Source organism: Neofelis nebulosa, chromosome 12 (assembly GCF_028018385.1).
Source record: "Neofelis nebulosa isolate mNeoNeb1 chromosome 12, mNeoNeb1.pri, whole genome shotgun sequence".
In the NCBI taxonomy this organism is placed as follows: Eukaryota; Metazoa; Chordata; class Mammalia; order Carnivora; family Felidae; genus Neofelis; species Neofelis nebulosa.
In genome coordinates, this window is record NC_080793.1 from 9163964 (window position 1) to 9176806 (window position 12843).

The window sequence follows — 12843 nt, forward strand, 5'->3', positions numbered from 1 at the left end:
TTAATTCTATGGCATACAGCCCTGTCTCATCAATTACCTTTTCACAGGTAAAGTGTCAGCACCTAGGGTAAAGCTGCTTGGAGGCTGTGGGTCTTCCACTACTTTCCCCCACCATATGGAACAGCATCTTGACATTTAATAATCAAGCAAGCACTCAACTCTCTTTCTGACTTCCTATATTAAGTTTGGCATTAGCATAAAGGAAGGAGGGGGGAGGCGGGGGACTTCTGAAGTCACAGACCAACTAAGAAGCTGTTGCAATAATCCAGATGTGAAGCAAAGAGGGCCTGGACTAAGGAACAAAGAGAAAATGGGCAAATATAAACAACAAAAAAAATTTTGCATGCAAAAACTCAGCGGGATGTGACTGACTACTACTAGGGACAAAAGCAAGGGATGAAATATTAAGGTAAGGTTTCCAAACGCGTCTTGGAATCATTTTAAAGCCTGTCCGAAACCAAGTGCATTAAGTGGCTAAAAAGTCCACATTTGCAAAAAGTCTTCAGTGAAACTGCCCAGTATCTTGAACCAGGGACAACCCTTCCAATTTCAGACACAGACAGAACGGTAAAGCTACAGGGGTCTTTAGAGAGCTAATCTAAAACCCTCACTGATCAGATGGGGAAACTGAGGCCCAGCGCGGAAATGGCTTGCTGAAAGCTTCAAGACAACTCCCAGACTAGTGCCGCCTAAAGCACAGCCGCCCAACCGAGAAGGGCAGTGTTTACAGCCCGAGGCCAACCCCAGCCCGGCCCTCCTTAATGTGAAGACCGACTGAGGGCGAGAGTGACCATGGAGACGTCTAGGGCCAAGCAGGACGCGCCGCCGCCTGTTTACCTGAAGAAAGGCGGTGGCGTGGGGCAGGGGCTCCGCTACAGCCGCCAGCAGGGCCGACCCCGCGGCCCGGCCAGGCCCTTCAGGGCACTCAACCATCCGGCCTCCCGGTACAAAAGGGGAGCGCCCCTGAGAGCGAGGGGCCCGGAAGCAGGGGATCCCGAGACGCCCTGGGCGGAGGCTGGGGAGCCCGGGTCAGCTGGCCGAGCGCGACCCTCGGCCCCGCCGGCGGCGCCCGGACTCCAGGGCCGAGCACGACTGGCCCCTCCGGGGCGCGCGCCTGGCCGGAGCAGGTGCCCGGGCCTCCCGACCCCGCCCGGCCTCGGCTCCAGCCCGCGCCACCCGCCCACCCGCCGGACTGACCAGGCGCGGACGCTCCCGCCCCGCCGCGCCCAGAGGGAGCCGGACAGCGGCCGAGGGCTGCCCCCCACCCCGCCGGCTCCGCCCGCGCCTCGGCCGCCGCCCGCCACCCGCCGCCCCCGGCCGCCGCGCCTCACCTGCCGAGAGCGCCGCGCTCACATCGCCCGCCCGCGGCGCCCCGTCCGCCGCCGCCGGCGCCAGGCCCGTCCCCGCCGCTCCGGCTGCCGCCCCAGCCCGCGCCCCCCGCCCCCGGAAGCGCTTCCCGGCCCCGCCCCCTCAGCGCCAGCGCTTCCGGGCAGCCTTGGACGGGGGTGGTGGCGCAGTGGGACTGGCCTCTGCCGGGGAGCTCCGGGGCCCGGGGCCCGTCTCGGCCGCGTCCCGGAGCCCCGCCGCGGGCGCGCGGGCGAGCGGCGGTCTTGATGTCAACTCCGAAAGGGAGCGGCGGCGGTTCTGCGCCCCACGACCTCCCGCCCGCATGCTCCTCGGCGCCCCCTGCTGGTGGGAGGAGGACTCTGCAGTGGGGCGCGCCCCGGGGCTCCCGGAGAGGAACGGATAGGCCAGGACCCTCGACCTGCCACCGCAGGGAGCCTGCGACCACCCTCAGCTCAGCTCTCCCCTATCGAGACCCTCGATCCCACAGCCCTTCGGGTGCCTTCCCGTCCCCCGAGCCGCGCTCGGCAGGACAGCTGAAGGCAGTAAGGTGCAGTGGTTACCAGCACCAGCCTGGGGACCAGTCATACCGGGTCACTTAACGTGTGACCTTGGGCAGATTACCTACGCCCCTCCCCCCCCACCAAAGCGGGAGATAAAAATTTCGAACTTGGGTTTATAAAACCCGTGTCGCAGAGCAGGCCTCAAAAAATGTGCATTTCCAAATCCTTGGAGACACCCCAGGGTTGACCCCATTCTGCTTCAAGTGCGAGCCCGGCCGGGATTTTCCTCTCTGCTTCAGGCGAATTTACCCCCGTGTGAAGAGGTTTACCCCCTTTGCATTTTGGTGGACTCCTGAGTAGTAGTGGCAGAGGTTTATTTTCCCTTTTCTGACTTCGTGAAAAAACAAACAAACCAGAAGTCCAGATGCCAGCTCTTAAAGATACAAAGCTGAGACTTCCTGATGCCACTTCATCCCTTGCAAACAGGACCTCTTTCTCTGAGATCTACCAAGCAGTCACCTTCCAATAACAACAGCTGTCCTTTGTTAAGCGGTCTGTGCAGGGCACTGTGTTGACACTCTATAGACACTATCTCCTTTAATACACAACCCCAAGGGGTAGCAATCTGTTTTTATCCCCGTGTTTTCCAGGAGGGAACGGAGGCTCAGAGAGGTTGAGTGACATATCTAAAGTCACACAGCTAAGTGGCAGATTTGGGATGAGCTCCCCTCTCTCTCTGACACCAGACAGGAACTTCTTACGGCAACAGAATATTCCAAACACAGAATTTTAGGTAACCAGTTCCTAACTGCAGGCACCTGGGCAGACAGTCATGCTCTCTAATTACTATTCCTCTTGAGCTATTTCCTTGAGATCTGTCCCCAAGAGTGAGATCAGTGAACGCCAGGGCACAGGAATGCATCATCTTGTCAGGGCCAGGTTTCCTCAGGACCACTGGGCTGACTCACAAAGCCCACATGAGTGAGTTCCTGTTTCCCGTCACACCAGCTGTAGGCCTCATCATTTTAACTGATTTTTGCTCACTTTATTGGTAAGAGTTGGGGTCGTCTTCTTGGCTATAATACAGTATTTGCACGCCATTAAGGACCATAAAGACTAAAATGTTCCTAAGTGTTTAACCTTTTTGCCATGTGTCTCAAAGTTACTGGCCATCTGTCCAGTGGACACTGGGTATTCCCCTCACAGATTTATTTTTATGCCCCCACCTACTTGGGCCACTAAACTCATATATTTTTCCAGTGCCCTGCTTTTATTTTTGTCATTTGGCTGATTATGTGTCATAACCCTTACTAATTTATTTTAGTTAGAAAATTGTCACTCCTCCACAATTGGAGTGTATGCGTTTCGACTTTCACATAATCTTGGTGGCATTTTAAAAATGATTTTTTAGCCCATTTGAAATAAAAAGAGTCTAGAGGGTTATGTATGGGCTTCATATTAAAATGAAGTACATTAAAGCACTCCACAGTTTCCCAGTTTTGCCGGCAGTGTTTATGAAGCGATCAAATTCACGTCTCATCAAAGTCTGGCGTTAACCTTCCATCCGGTCAAAGAGTGGTTCTGCCATCATGGGGGTCAGCATTTGTGACAGTGACAGCTGGTGTTTGCTAATATCTGTGTTCTGCCTTCCCCTCTTCTGAGGCACATGGCTGAAACACATCTCCCAGCCTCCCCCTCCATGTCACATGTCAGTGGAAATGGTGTGTGAAGTACTTGTAAATGAAGTCCCTTCCCCTTCTTTCCTCTTCTCCCTTCCTAGGACAGATGCTCCTGGACCTCCACTTCTCACCTATTCCAGATTCCTGAGCACTTGATGAGTCAAGATAGCCAAGTTATCAGATCCCAGCCTCTCCCTCTTCTGTTTCCTACAAGGAGACTCTTTCTGTCAGAAATCAGGCTATGCTATGTGGCTCTGGCCCACTTCAAAATCCCCAGAGTTTGGGGGCACCTGGCTGGCTCCATTGGTGGAACATGTGACTCTTGATCTTGGGGGTGTGAGTTCAAGCCCCATGCTGGGTATAGAGATTACTTAAAAATAAAATCTTAAAATAAAATAAAATAAAACCTCCAGGGTCCCTGGGTGGCTCAGTCAGTTAAGCGTCCAACTCTTGATTTCGGCTTAGGTCATGATCCCAGGATCGTGGCACTGAGCCCTGAATCAGGCTCCATGCTGAGTGTGGAAACTGCTTAAGATATTCTCCCTCTCTCTCTCTCTAATTTAAAAAAGGGGGAGCCTGGGTGGTTTAGTCGGTTAAGCATCCTATACTTCAGTTCAAGTCTTGATCTCACAGTGTGATTCGGAGCCCAGCATCAGGCTTCACAGACTAAGGGTGCAGAGCCTCCTTAGGATTATCTCTCCCCCTTCCCTCTCTCTCGCTCTCAAAATAAATAAACTTCTAAAAATATATTAAAAATAAATAAAACAAAAAAACTGTATGAATTATTTGGAGTTACCTCATTCTTGCTCCCCTCACCAGGACCCATTGGTACGTCCCTTCCAAATGCCTCACTACCTAAGTCGTTTTGGGCCAGCAGGGGGCATCTGTCTCTCCAAACAGTCCCAAGATGTCCACTGACTTCTTAGAACATCTCAGAGGATCAGGGTTCCTTCCACCTGGCCACCTCTGCAGAGTAGTGTCAGTATTCCACCCAGTCCAGGAAGAGCACTCTTCCTTAGAGACTCCTCTCATCTTCCCTGCCTGTGTGATAGGGGCCAGGTAGTTGGTTCACCCCTCTGAATCTCTCTTCTTCATCTATTCAGTGGTGATTGGCCCGTGGGCTACGATTCATACTCCCTTCCCACAGCCAAGACTAGGCAGAAGAATGCTGTCACTAAGCAGTGAGACAGATCCAGGTCTCAGGTCCCTCTCAGCCACAGAGCTCCATGACCTATCCGATCCAGGGGAAGACACTCATCCTGCTCAGCACTGGCCTCTGTGTCTGTGTACAGGATTTTGGGACCTACCTCTTCCGTGGGTAAATAAGATAATGATATAACGCGGGGCGCCTGGATGGCTCAGTCAGTTGAGTGTCTGACTCTTGATTTCGGCTCAGGTCATGATCCCAGGGCTATGGGATCAAGCCCTGCGTTGGGCTCCGTGCTGAGCATGAAGCCTGCTTAAGATTCTCTCTCCTTCTACCCCTCTCCCCTGATTGAGCTTTCTCGCTCTCTCTAAAATTAAACACACACACACACACACACACACACACACACACACACAGGCTATGCTATGTGTGCATAAGATAATGACACGGGGTACCCACACGGCTCAGTAGGTTAAGAGTCCAACTCTTGATTTCAGCTCAGATCATGATCTCACAGTTTGTGAGTTCGAGCCCCGCCTTGGGGTCTGTACTGACAGCTCGGAGCCTGGAGCCTGCTTCAGATTCTGTGTCTCCCTCTCGCTCTGCCCCTCCTCCCCTCTCAAAAATAAATATAAAAAGTTTTTAAAAAAGAAAGAAAGAAAGAGAAAGAGAATGATATAATGCTTCCAGCATGGCACACTCAATAATTATTTTGGTCAACAAGAAAGCAAGGGAGAAAGGCTGGCTTCAAGAGCCCTCACCCATTTCTATGAAGCCTTTTCTCACTTCCTGAAGAGATGGGCTTGCTGTCTCCTCTTCTCCTAGCTCACCTATCCAGCTGCTGAGTGGGCTTGGCTTCCCTTAGACCTGAGCCCTGCTGACACCCACCGGGCACAGGTGCTACCTCTAGAGTCTTGCCTCACTGTCTTTTTTTTTTTTCTTGGTCTGGTCTCTCTTGGTTTCCGGCTGATTCTCCAGGACCGCCCCTTTAATTGATTTTGCTGGCATTCTGTACTTCTCCTTTGTAGTAACCACAGTGGTAATTAATTAATTACCTGTACAATTATGAGTTTAATATATGTCCCCCACCACTAGCTTATAAACTCCATGAGGATGAGACCTTTCCTGACTTCTTTCCTGCTGTATCTCCAGTGCTTGGCACTCAATAAATATCCATTGCATTAATAGATAATGGTTGGTTACCTGTTTTTGCATCTAGGTCTTTGTTCCTTGAGGTCAGGGGTTGTTTAACTGATCCATTTCCTCTGCACCCTGCAGAGAACCTGGTGCTAAATGATCAGTAATAAATATTTGCTGAGTGAGACAAAGAATGAATGAGTGGATGAATGAGTGAATGAATGAAGAGAATGAACCCCTATTTCTTCTCTTCTTTTACCTGCATCACACCTCACAACTGAGTCTCCCCATCTGTGTAAATAGTCTTTGGTCCTGACCAGCCCCTGTTCTGTAGCTTGGCTCCTCTCTGCCCTACTTCCTGCGTAGGACACAGCTACCTGGGCAAAAAGGGTAGCTGCTCTTCAAAAGAGGGTACATGAACACATACAGGACCACATTTGGCCCAGTGCCTTTGCCTCCTAGTTTTCATCAAAGCATTAACTGCAAAGTTTCATACTTACACTCATACATACTGTGGTAGGGCAGTGTTGGATTCTGGTTAAGGAAATGGGGGAGTGGGGGGTGCGTGGGTGGCTCAGTTGGTTGAGCGTCTGACTTAGGCTCAAGTTGTAATCTTGCAGTTCGTGGGTTCCAGCCCTGCATTGGGCTCTGTGCTGACAGCTCAGTGCTGGGAGCTTGCTTCGGATTCTGGGTCTCTCTCTCTCTCTCTGTCTCTCTCTCTGTGCCCTCCCTGGCTCGAGCTCTGTCTGTCTGTCTCTCAAAAATAAATAAACATTAAAAAAAAAAAAAAGAAAGAAAAAAAAGAAAATAGGGATATCTTTTTTTTTTTTTATAATTTTTTTTTTCAACATTTTTTATTTATTTTTGGGACAGAGAGAGACAGAGCATGAACGGGGGAGGGGCAGAGAGAGAGGGAGACACAGAATCGGAAACAGGCTCCAGGCTCCGAGCCATCAGCCCAGAGCCTGACGCGGGGCTCGAACTCACGGACCGCGAGATCGTGACCTGGCTGAAGTCGGACGCTTAACCGACTGCGCCACCCAGGCGCCCCGGGGATATCTTTTTTTATTTTTATTTTAAGTAAGCTCTATACCCAACATGGGGCTTGAACCCACAATCTGAGTGAGATCAAGAGTCCCATGCTCTACCAACTGAGTCAGCCAGGCACCCCAAGAATGGGGGAGTCTTTAGAGTTGCGTTAGTAAGTCACTAGACTTACAAATTTCCTCTTTTGACACATTGAAACATTCTTGAAATCAGAAGACACCTTACAATCAATGAGTATATTTAATCTGGTTGTGTTTTTGTTTTTGTCCCAAATGCAGATCAATAAATCCAGAGTATATCTCAGAATCAATAGCATTCTTAAGAGCTATGTCAAGGGGGACTGTTGTAACTCACATCGCTTTTTCTCAAAGGCATATGTCTGACTAAAGTCAGTACAGTGGAGACATCTGCAAAGATCTAGCCTGGTTTAAAAGGTGACTTTGTGCTCTAAGTGTTATAAACCAGGCATAAACCCGCTGGGCACGCCTTGGATTTCAATGAACTGAGCAAACCGCACGTGAAGAGCATTCACGCCACCACATGTGTTTAATGTCAAGCCAACATCCTGTCCATCAAACGCTAGACTAGAAACTTTGCTTGCTGTCGCTCAGAAGTCAGAGGGCTTTGCAGGAGGACTTTGATGACCAAGACTCTTTAAAAAGATACCTGGGGAGGCGGATCTTTTCCTCCCTAAGTAAATTTCCCTAGAGCAAATAGTTCCACTGACCTTAGACATGACTTCAGTGCTTTTCTGAGTTGAGAGCTATTTAAAAATAAAAGTCATGACATCTGATTGTTTGAAGGCCTCACTAACGATTTCAAATATGAGGATCTGACGAGGGGGTGTTTCTTTTTATCTCTCTCTTTTTTCCTTCTTGCTAGTCCTTTAGTCCTTTCCTCCTTACAACAGAATCAGAATAAAGGGGAGCCCTTTGGGAATAGAGTCCCTATTCTGTGGGTCTGTGGGATGGTCCCAGGCATTGTGGAGGGAGGAGAGTCCATCTTTCTTTTTCTCTTAATCAGCTTTAGTGAGGTCTAATGAGTTTTGGCCAATGTAGACATTTGTCAACTGCCACCCCGACCTTTGCTTTTTTGGCTCTTGCTGAGCAGGAGTAAGGCGGTGCCTCCTAGAGCCCGCGCGCATCCTCACCGTGCTCCTGCAAGCTGCAGAAATCAGTGGCTGAGGGAGTCCCAACAGGAGAGGTGAGATCACCATGCTCAAAGCAGATCAGCTGGGCAGTGGAGGCAACTGAGGCCTAAGAAACCCTGGCGTGATATTATTGTCCTATATTTATTCATCCAACAAATAATTATTGAGGGCTGAGTGCCAAACATTGCTCTACATCCTGGGGATATTGTAGTGCATGGGGTGCAGGGTGGGGGAATCTCCACCTTTCAGGAATGGTCAGGGAAAGAGAGGCAAAACATATAGCCTGTCAGATAGGGAGAAGGGCTGTGGAAAAAGTGAACAGGGAAGGAAAAGGGGGAAAAGACACTACATCACCCAGTGAGAGAGTCTGATACCAGCTTGAAATTCTCACCCTCTATGTCAAACAAGAGGATGGTCCCACCTACAGTGTGAACAGGGTCCCATGGCACCATTCCCTGCCTTCCTGACCTTAATCTCCTTCCTCCCTGCTGATGTTGACCTGGGGTTTGCCTCAACCCTGTGTACCTACCCTGCTCTGATCAGTCCTCTTCATCTGGGCTCCTCCAGGATCTGCTCCTCACTAGCTCCTATGTCCCTTCTGTCCCCTGGTCTCAGCTCTGTCCGTCCCTGGCCCTGAACTGGGTTGACTTTGTTTTCAGATTCAGTGCTTCTTTCATTGTATTTCCAAGATTGGTCCCATGGTAAAAAAACAAAACTAAAACAAAAAAACAAAAAACATGAGACCCTGGGCAAGTTCATCAGACTTCTGAACCTCAGTTTTCTCATCTGTAAAATGGGGATGGTAATAGTAATTGCTCCAGATGGTTGTTATGAGAATCCCATGAGATAGGAGAGGCAAAATGGTTTTTAGAGCCTTGTGCTTGGTGGGCGCTGAATCAGTAGGAGCTGTTAACATATGAGGGACTGAACCAATGGCAGCAATGCAAGGAGCAACACAGTATGGAGGTGCACCCTAGCTTCTTCTCCCCCACCCCTCCTCCAAATGTCCCCTCCCCTCCCCTCCACTGGACACTGTCATTCTCCTTTCATCATTGAAACGATCCCCTTTCATCATTGGAGCTTAGCTCCTGGAATCTTTGCCTCTGGCCACTTAAAGAGAAAAACTCTTCAACTCATCTGCTCCCTCCCTCCCTCCTACTCTCATCCCCCAACCCCCCAAAGAACAGTCTCTGTTCAAAGGCCTTGATGCCTTCCCTGTCAGTCAAGACTCAAGATGGTGGTATCTTGGCCTTTTCTTCATTCCTAAAGACCTGGTTTGTAAGACATGATTTCTCTCCTCTCTGAAAATAAGTAGTCTTTCAGCAACCTTGGCATTCATTGCCAAACTAATCAGTGAGTTCAATTTGTCCAGGATAATCCTTTGCTCAGAGAGAATCTCAACATCTCTGCATTGGTTCCTTCTCCTGGTCAGAACCAAGGCACCTTTGCTATTTCCCAACATAGAAGCCAGGCTTAGCTGACAATTTACACCGCAACACTTCCTGTTCTTTTAAGTTTGTTTATTTTGAGATGGAGAGAGAGAGATAATCCCAAGCAGGCTCTACACTGTCAGTGCAGAGCCTGACGTGGGGCTCAAACTCACGAACTGTGAGATCACGACCTGAACCAAAATCAAGAGTCGGAGGCTTCAACAACTGAGCCACCCAGGTGTCCCAACACTTCTTATTTTTTAACCTGCCCCCGGGAACTCACAAGACACTCAGATAAGTGAGTAACCTTCTACCCATTCTCCTCTTCATTTAAGCTTCTTCTTATTTCTTTCTCCTTGAGCTCCTTGAAGTTTCAACGAAGTTGGACGTGCTCATCCACTTTGGATTATTAGGCAGGCCTTTTAAGCCTGAAGTCTTATGAGGGGTGGTTCAGCTTCTGGTCATGCAATAAATTAAGGACTATGGTTAAAGCTCACTGAGCAAAGTGAAGATCCGCGACCCCTCTGAGCTTGTCTCCTCATCGGTAAAATGGAGCTAACAAGTGTTCTGACTCCAGATGCTTGTCAGTAGTGGTATAATGAGACCGCAGTTGTAACACTCTTGCAAAGTGCCTCATGTGTATATGATAAACACACAAAAACCAGTAGCTCATATGTCCATATTGGGGTTTGTTAGGATGAATCTTCTTTTCCTGCTGAGGCTTCTCTAGTATGTCCAACGACCTGGGAGCTATCACAGTGGGCTCCCGGGCATCTGCTACCTTGTCTGTCAGGCATAAGCAGCTGTCCTGCTCTCTTGCAATTCTTAGAAGTTACCAGCATTTCCTGTTGTCAGGGGCTTCCTGTGACTTGAGAGCCGGGACGATGTCTCGTTTCTCACTGTGGTTCCTGTGCCCAGCACCAAGCTGGGCACAAGGCAAGGGCTCAATAAATGTTTTAAAGCCAGGAACAAAAGAAGGACAAAAAGAGGTCGGGCTCCAGCTGGCTCCCACTAGGATGAGATGGCTCCGAACCAGGAAATACAGATTCACAGAGCCCTCCTGAGCGGGCAGCAGTCTAGCCGCCCTGCTGGAGGCGGACCGCCCCCTGCCACGCCAGCCCTCCTGAGTCCTCATTCCAACCTTCTCTTGGAACTGCTGCTCACCCTGCCTTTCCACAGAACTGAAAAACAGGCACTTTAGCTCTAACAAGTGAGCAAAAGCAAGCAATACCCCAGGTGCCAAGAGTAGCATGTACCTGACGTTGTTCCCTCTCCCAATGGGAGAGTCCATGGTCTCCTAAAACAATCTCTCTTCCGTCAACACACCAACGATCTTGTACCGATGATGTGTTGTTCTAGAAACGTACTCATGGGACAGCCATTTGTTTCAATCAATTGTGTGGAGCTCTTAAGTTTTACTGCTGCTTCAGCTTCTAGGTGCCTCTCCTGGTTAAACTTCCTTGGCAGAAAGGCCCTTTTGAATTCTCAGACACACCCCAAAAAGACTGACCGTGGCCCTTTATGTTGAGAGACCTAGAAACTCAGGGGAAAGAGTTGGAGGTAAAAGTGTAAGCAGGGCCCTTTTTTGAAAGCTCAGCAGGGTTCAAGCCGTACTGTTGACCCAGGAATCTCTCCAAATACCCTCATTTCCCTTGTCTGCATCGCATTCCTGTAGTTGGGAATGCTGTTTCTAGCAGATGAGAGTTATGTCTGACAATCTCACTCAAAACTGAAATGGCCTGCTGCAGAATATGGTACGCTGATGCAGTCTGAGCTGACCTTTTTTCTTTTTCAATAAAAAAAAATTTTTTTTAATGTCTATTTTTGAGAGAGAGATCCAGAATCTGAGCAGCGGAGGGACAGAGAGCGAGGGAGACACAGAATCTGAAGCTGGCTCCAGGCTCCGAGCTGGCAGCACAGAGCCGGAAGTGGGGCTCGAACTCAGGAGCTGCGAGATCATGACCCGAGCTGAAGTCGGACGCTGAACCGACTGAGCCACCCGGTCGCCCCTGTTTTTTTATCTCATTTTTTAAATGTTTGCTTATTTTTGAAAGAGAGAGAAAGAGAGCACGCGCACAAGTGGGGAGGTGGGGGGCAGAGAGAGAGAGGGAGACACAGAATCCAAAGTAGGTTCCAGGCTCTGAGCTGTCAGCACAGTGCCAACATGGGGCTCGAACCCATGAACAGTGAGATCATGACTGGAGCCGAAGTCAGAAGCTTAACTGTTTGAGCTACCCAGGCACCCCTGTATGATCCCATTTGTATAAAGTTCAAAGACAGGCAAAACTAATGGTGCCACTACTAGTCAGGATAGGTTACTCCTGGAAAGAAGAATGAGGGGAATTTTGAGCCCCGGGTGTTTTGATCCGGGTACGGGCAACACGGATACATTCATTTTGTGAAAATTCATTGAGCTGTGCATTATGATTTGTGCTCTTTTATGCTTGATCATACTTCAGTTACACAAAAAAAGTGCACGTGGCCTGCAGGAAATCCTGAGGTCCAGGACTGAATCACACAATGATAATGCAAATATTTGTGTAAGTTTCTGTATGTTTAAACACATTCACAGAACCATGAAAAGACTAGCATGCCCAGCCTAGTTTGCTTATGTCCATAGGGATCATTAAAATCTACCAAGGGAAGATGTTCTTTTGCTAGCACAGGAGAGGAACTTGTCCAGAGTCTCTTCCTTGATCACTGTCTGCACAAGTTCTATATCATGACCCCTAATGGGGGCCAGGGGTCAGTAGCTGCTAGAAAGTGCAGCTCTTGTCTGGAGAAAACATTTAACAGTTTCGCCTGGAGCTGACAGGGTCGTATCTGGGGAGAGGCTCCCAAGCAGAGATCCTGAGGCTGCCCGTGCACAGCGCAGAATCTCCCCCAAATACCCTCTGATCACAGGACAAGCTGCCTCCCAGGCATTCTATCGAATAGCAAGTTGACTTTGATCCTACTCAAGGCAGCGGGTGGTGGGGGGTGTTTCTTTGGGGTCGGCTTTCTGAAAGCAGTGGTTTGTGACTGTGATAAGATTACTCAAAGAACAAGGAAGACACTGTGTTTTTAAAGTTAGCCAAGCTAGGCATTTTTCTAAGTTCAAAAAGAAAATGCAGCTGAGTTATCATCAGCCTCCATTTGCAGAGGTTGGAGAGATCGGGAGGTGCAGAAGCAGCTTGGCTGTGGGTGTGACTGTTGTACGTGACCTGGTTTGAGACCAGCATTCGGTCCCTGATCCCAGGCACCAGGCAGTGACAGCTGCTTAGGTGCTGGTGGAGGTGTAGCAATGACTGTACATTGTGAGTCAGTACAATTCAGTCTTGAAGAATGGACTAACTTGAATGCGACATGGCTGACCTTCAATACCCAGTCATTTCTGAAACAGTTCTTGGCCTTGGGGTGGCTGGTT

At 49.5% G+C, this 12843-nt stretch overlaps 2 protein-coding genes across 4 annotated transcripts in view; both read right to left on the minus strand.

The window, feature by feature from the left end:
• RALGPS1 (Ral GEF with PH domain and SH3 binding motif 1) overlaps window positions 1–1351 on the minus strand; it is a 315600-nt gene extending 314249 nt beyond the window's left edge. The window contains exon 1 of the mRNA XM_058694076.1: window positions 1332–1351. The gene's annotated coding sequence lies outside the window, so the exon portion shown is untranslated. The remainder of the gene's footprint in view (window positions 1–1331) is intronic.
• Window positions 1–12843, minus strand: part of ZBTB34 (zinc finger and BTB domain containing 34) — a 45964-nt gene that overhangs the window by 25668 nt on the left and 7453 nt on the right. The window contains exon 1 of one of the 3 annotated variants that reach the window (XM_058694098.1): window positions 1332–1456. The exons of 1 other annotated variant lie outside the window; for it this stretch is intronic. The gene's annotated coding sequence lies outside the window, so the exon portion shown is untranslated. Of the gene's footprint in view, window positions 1–1331; window positions 1457–12843 lie in introns of those variants that run through there. One more of the 3 variants, XM_058694095.1, reaches the window with a different exon arrangement.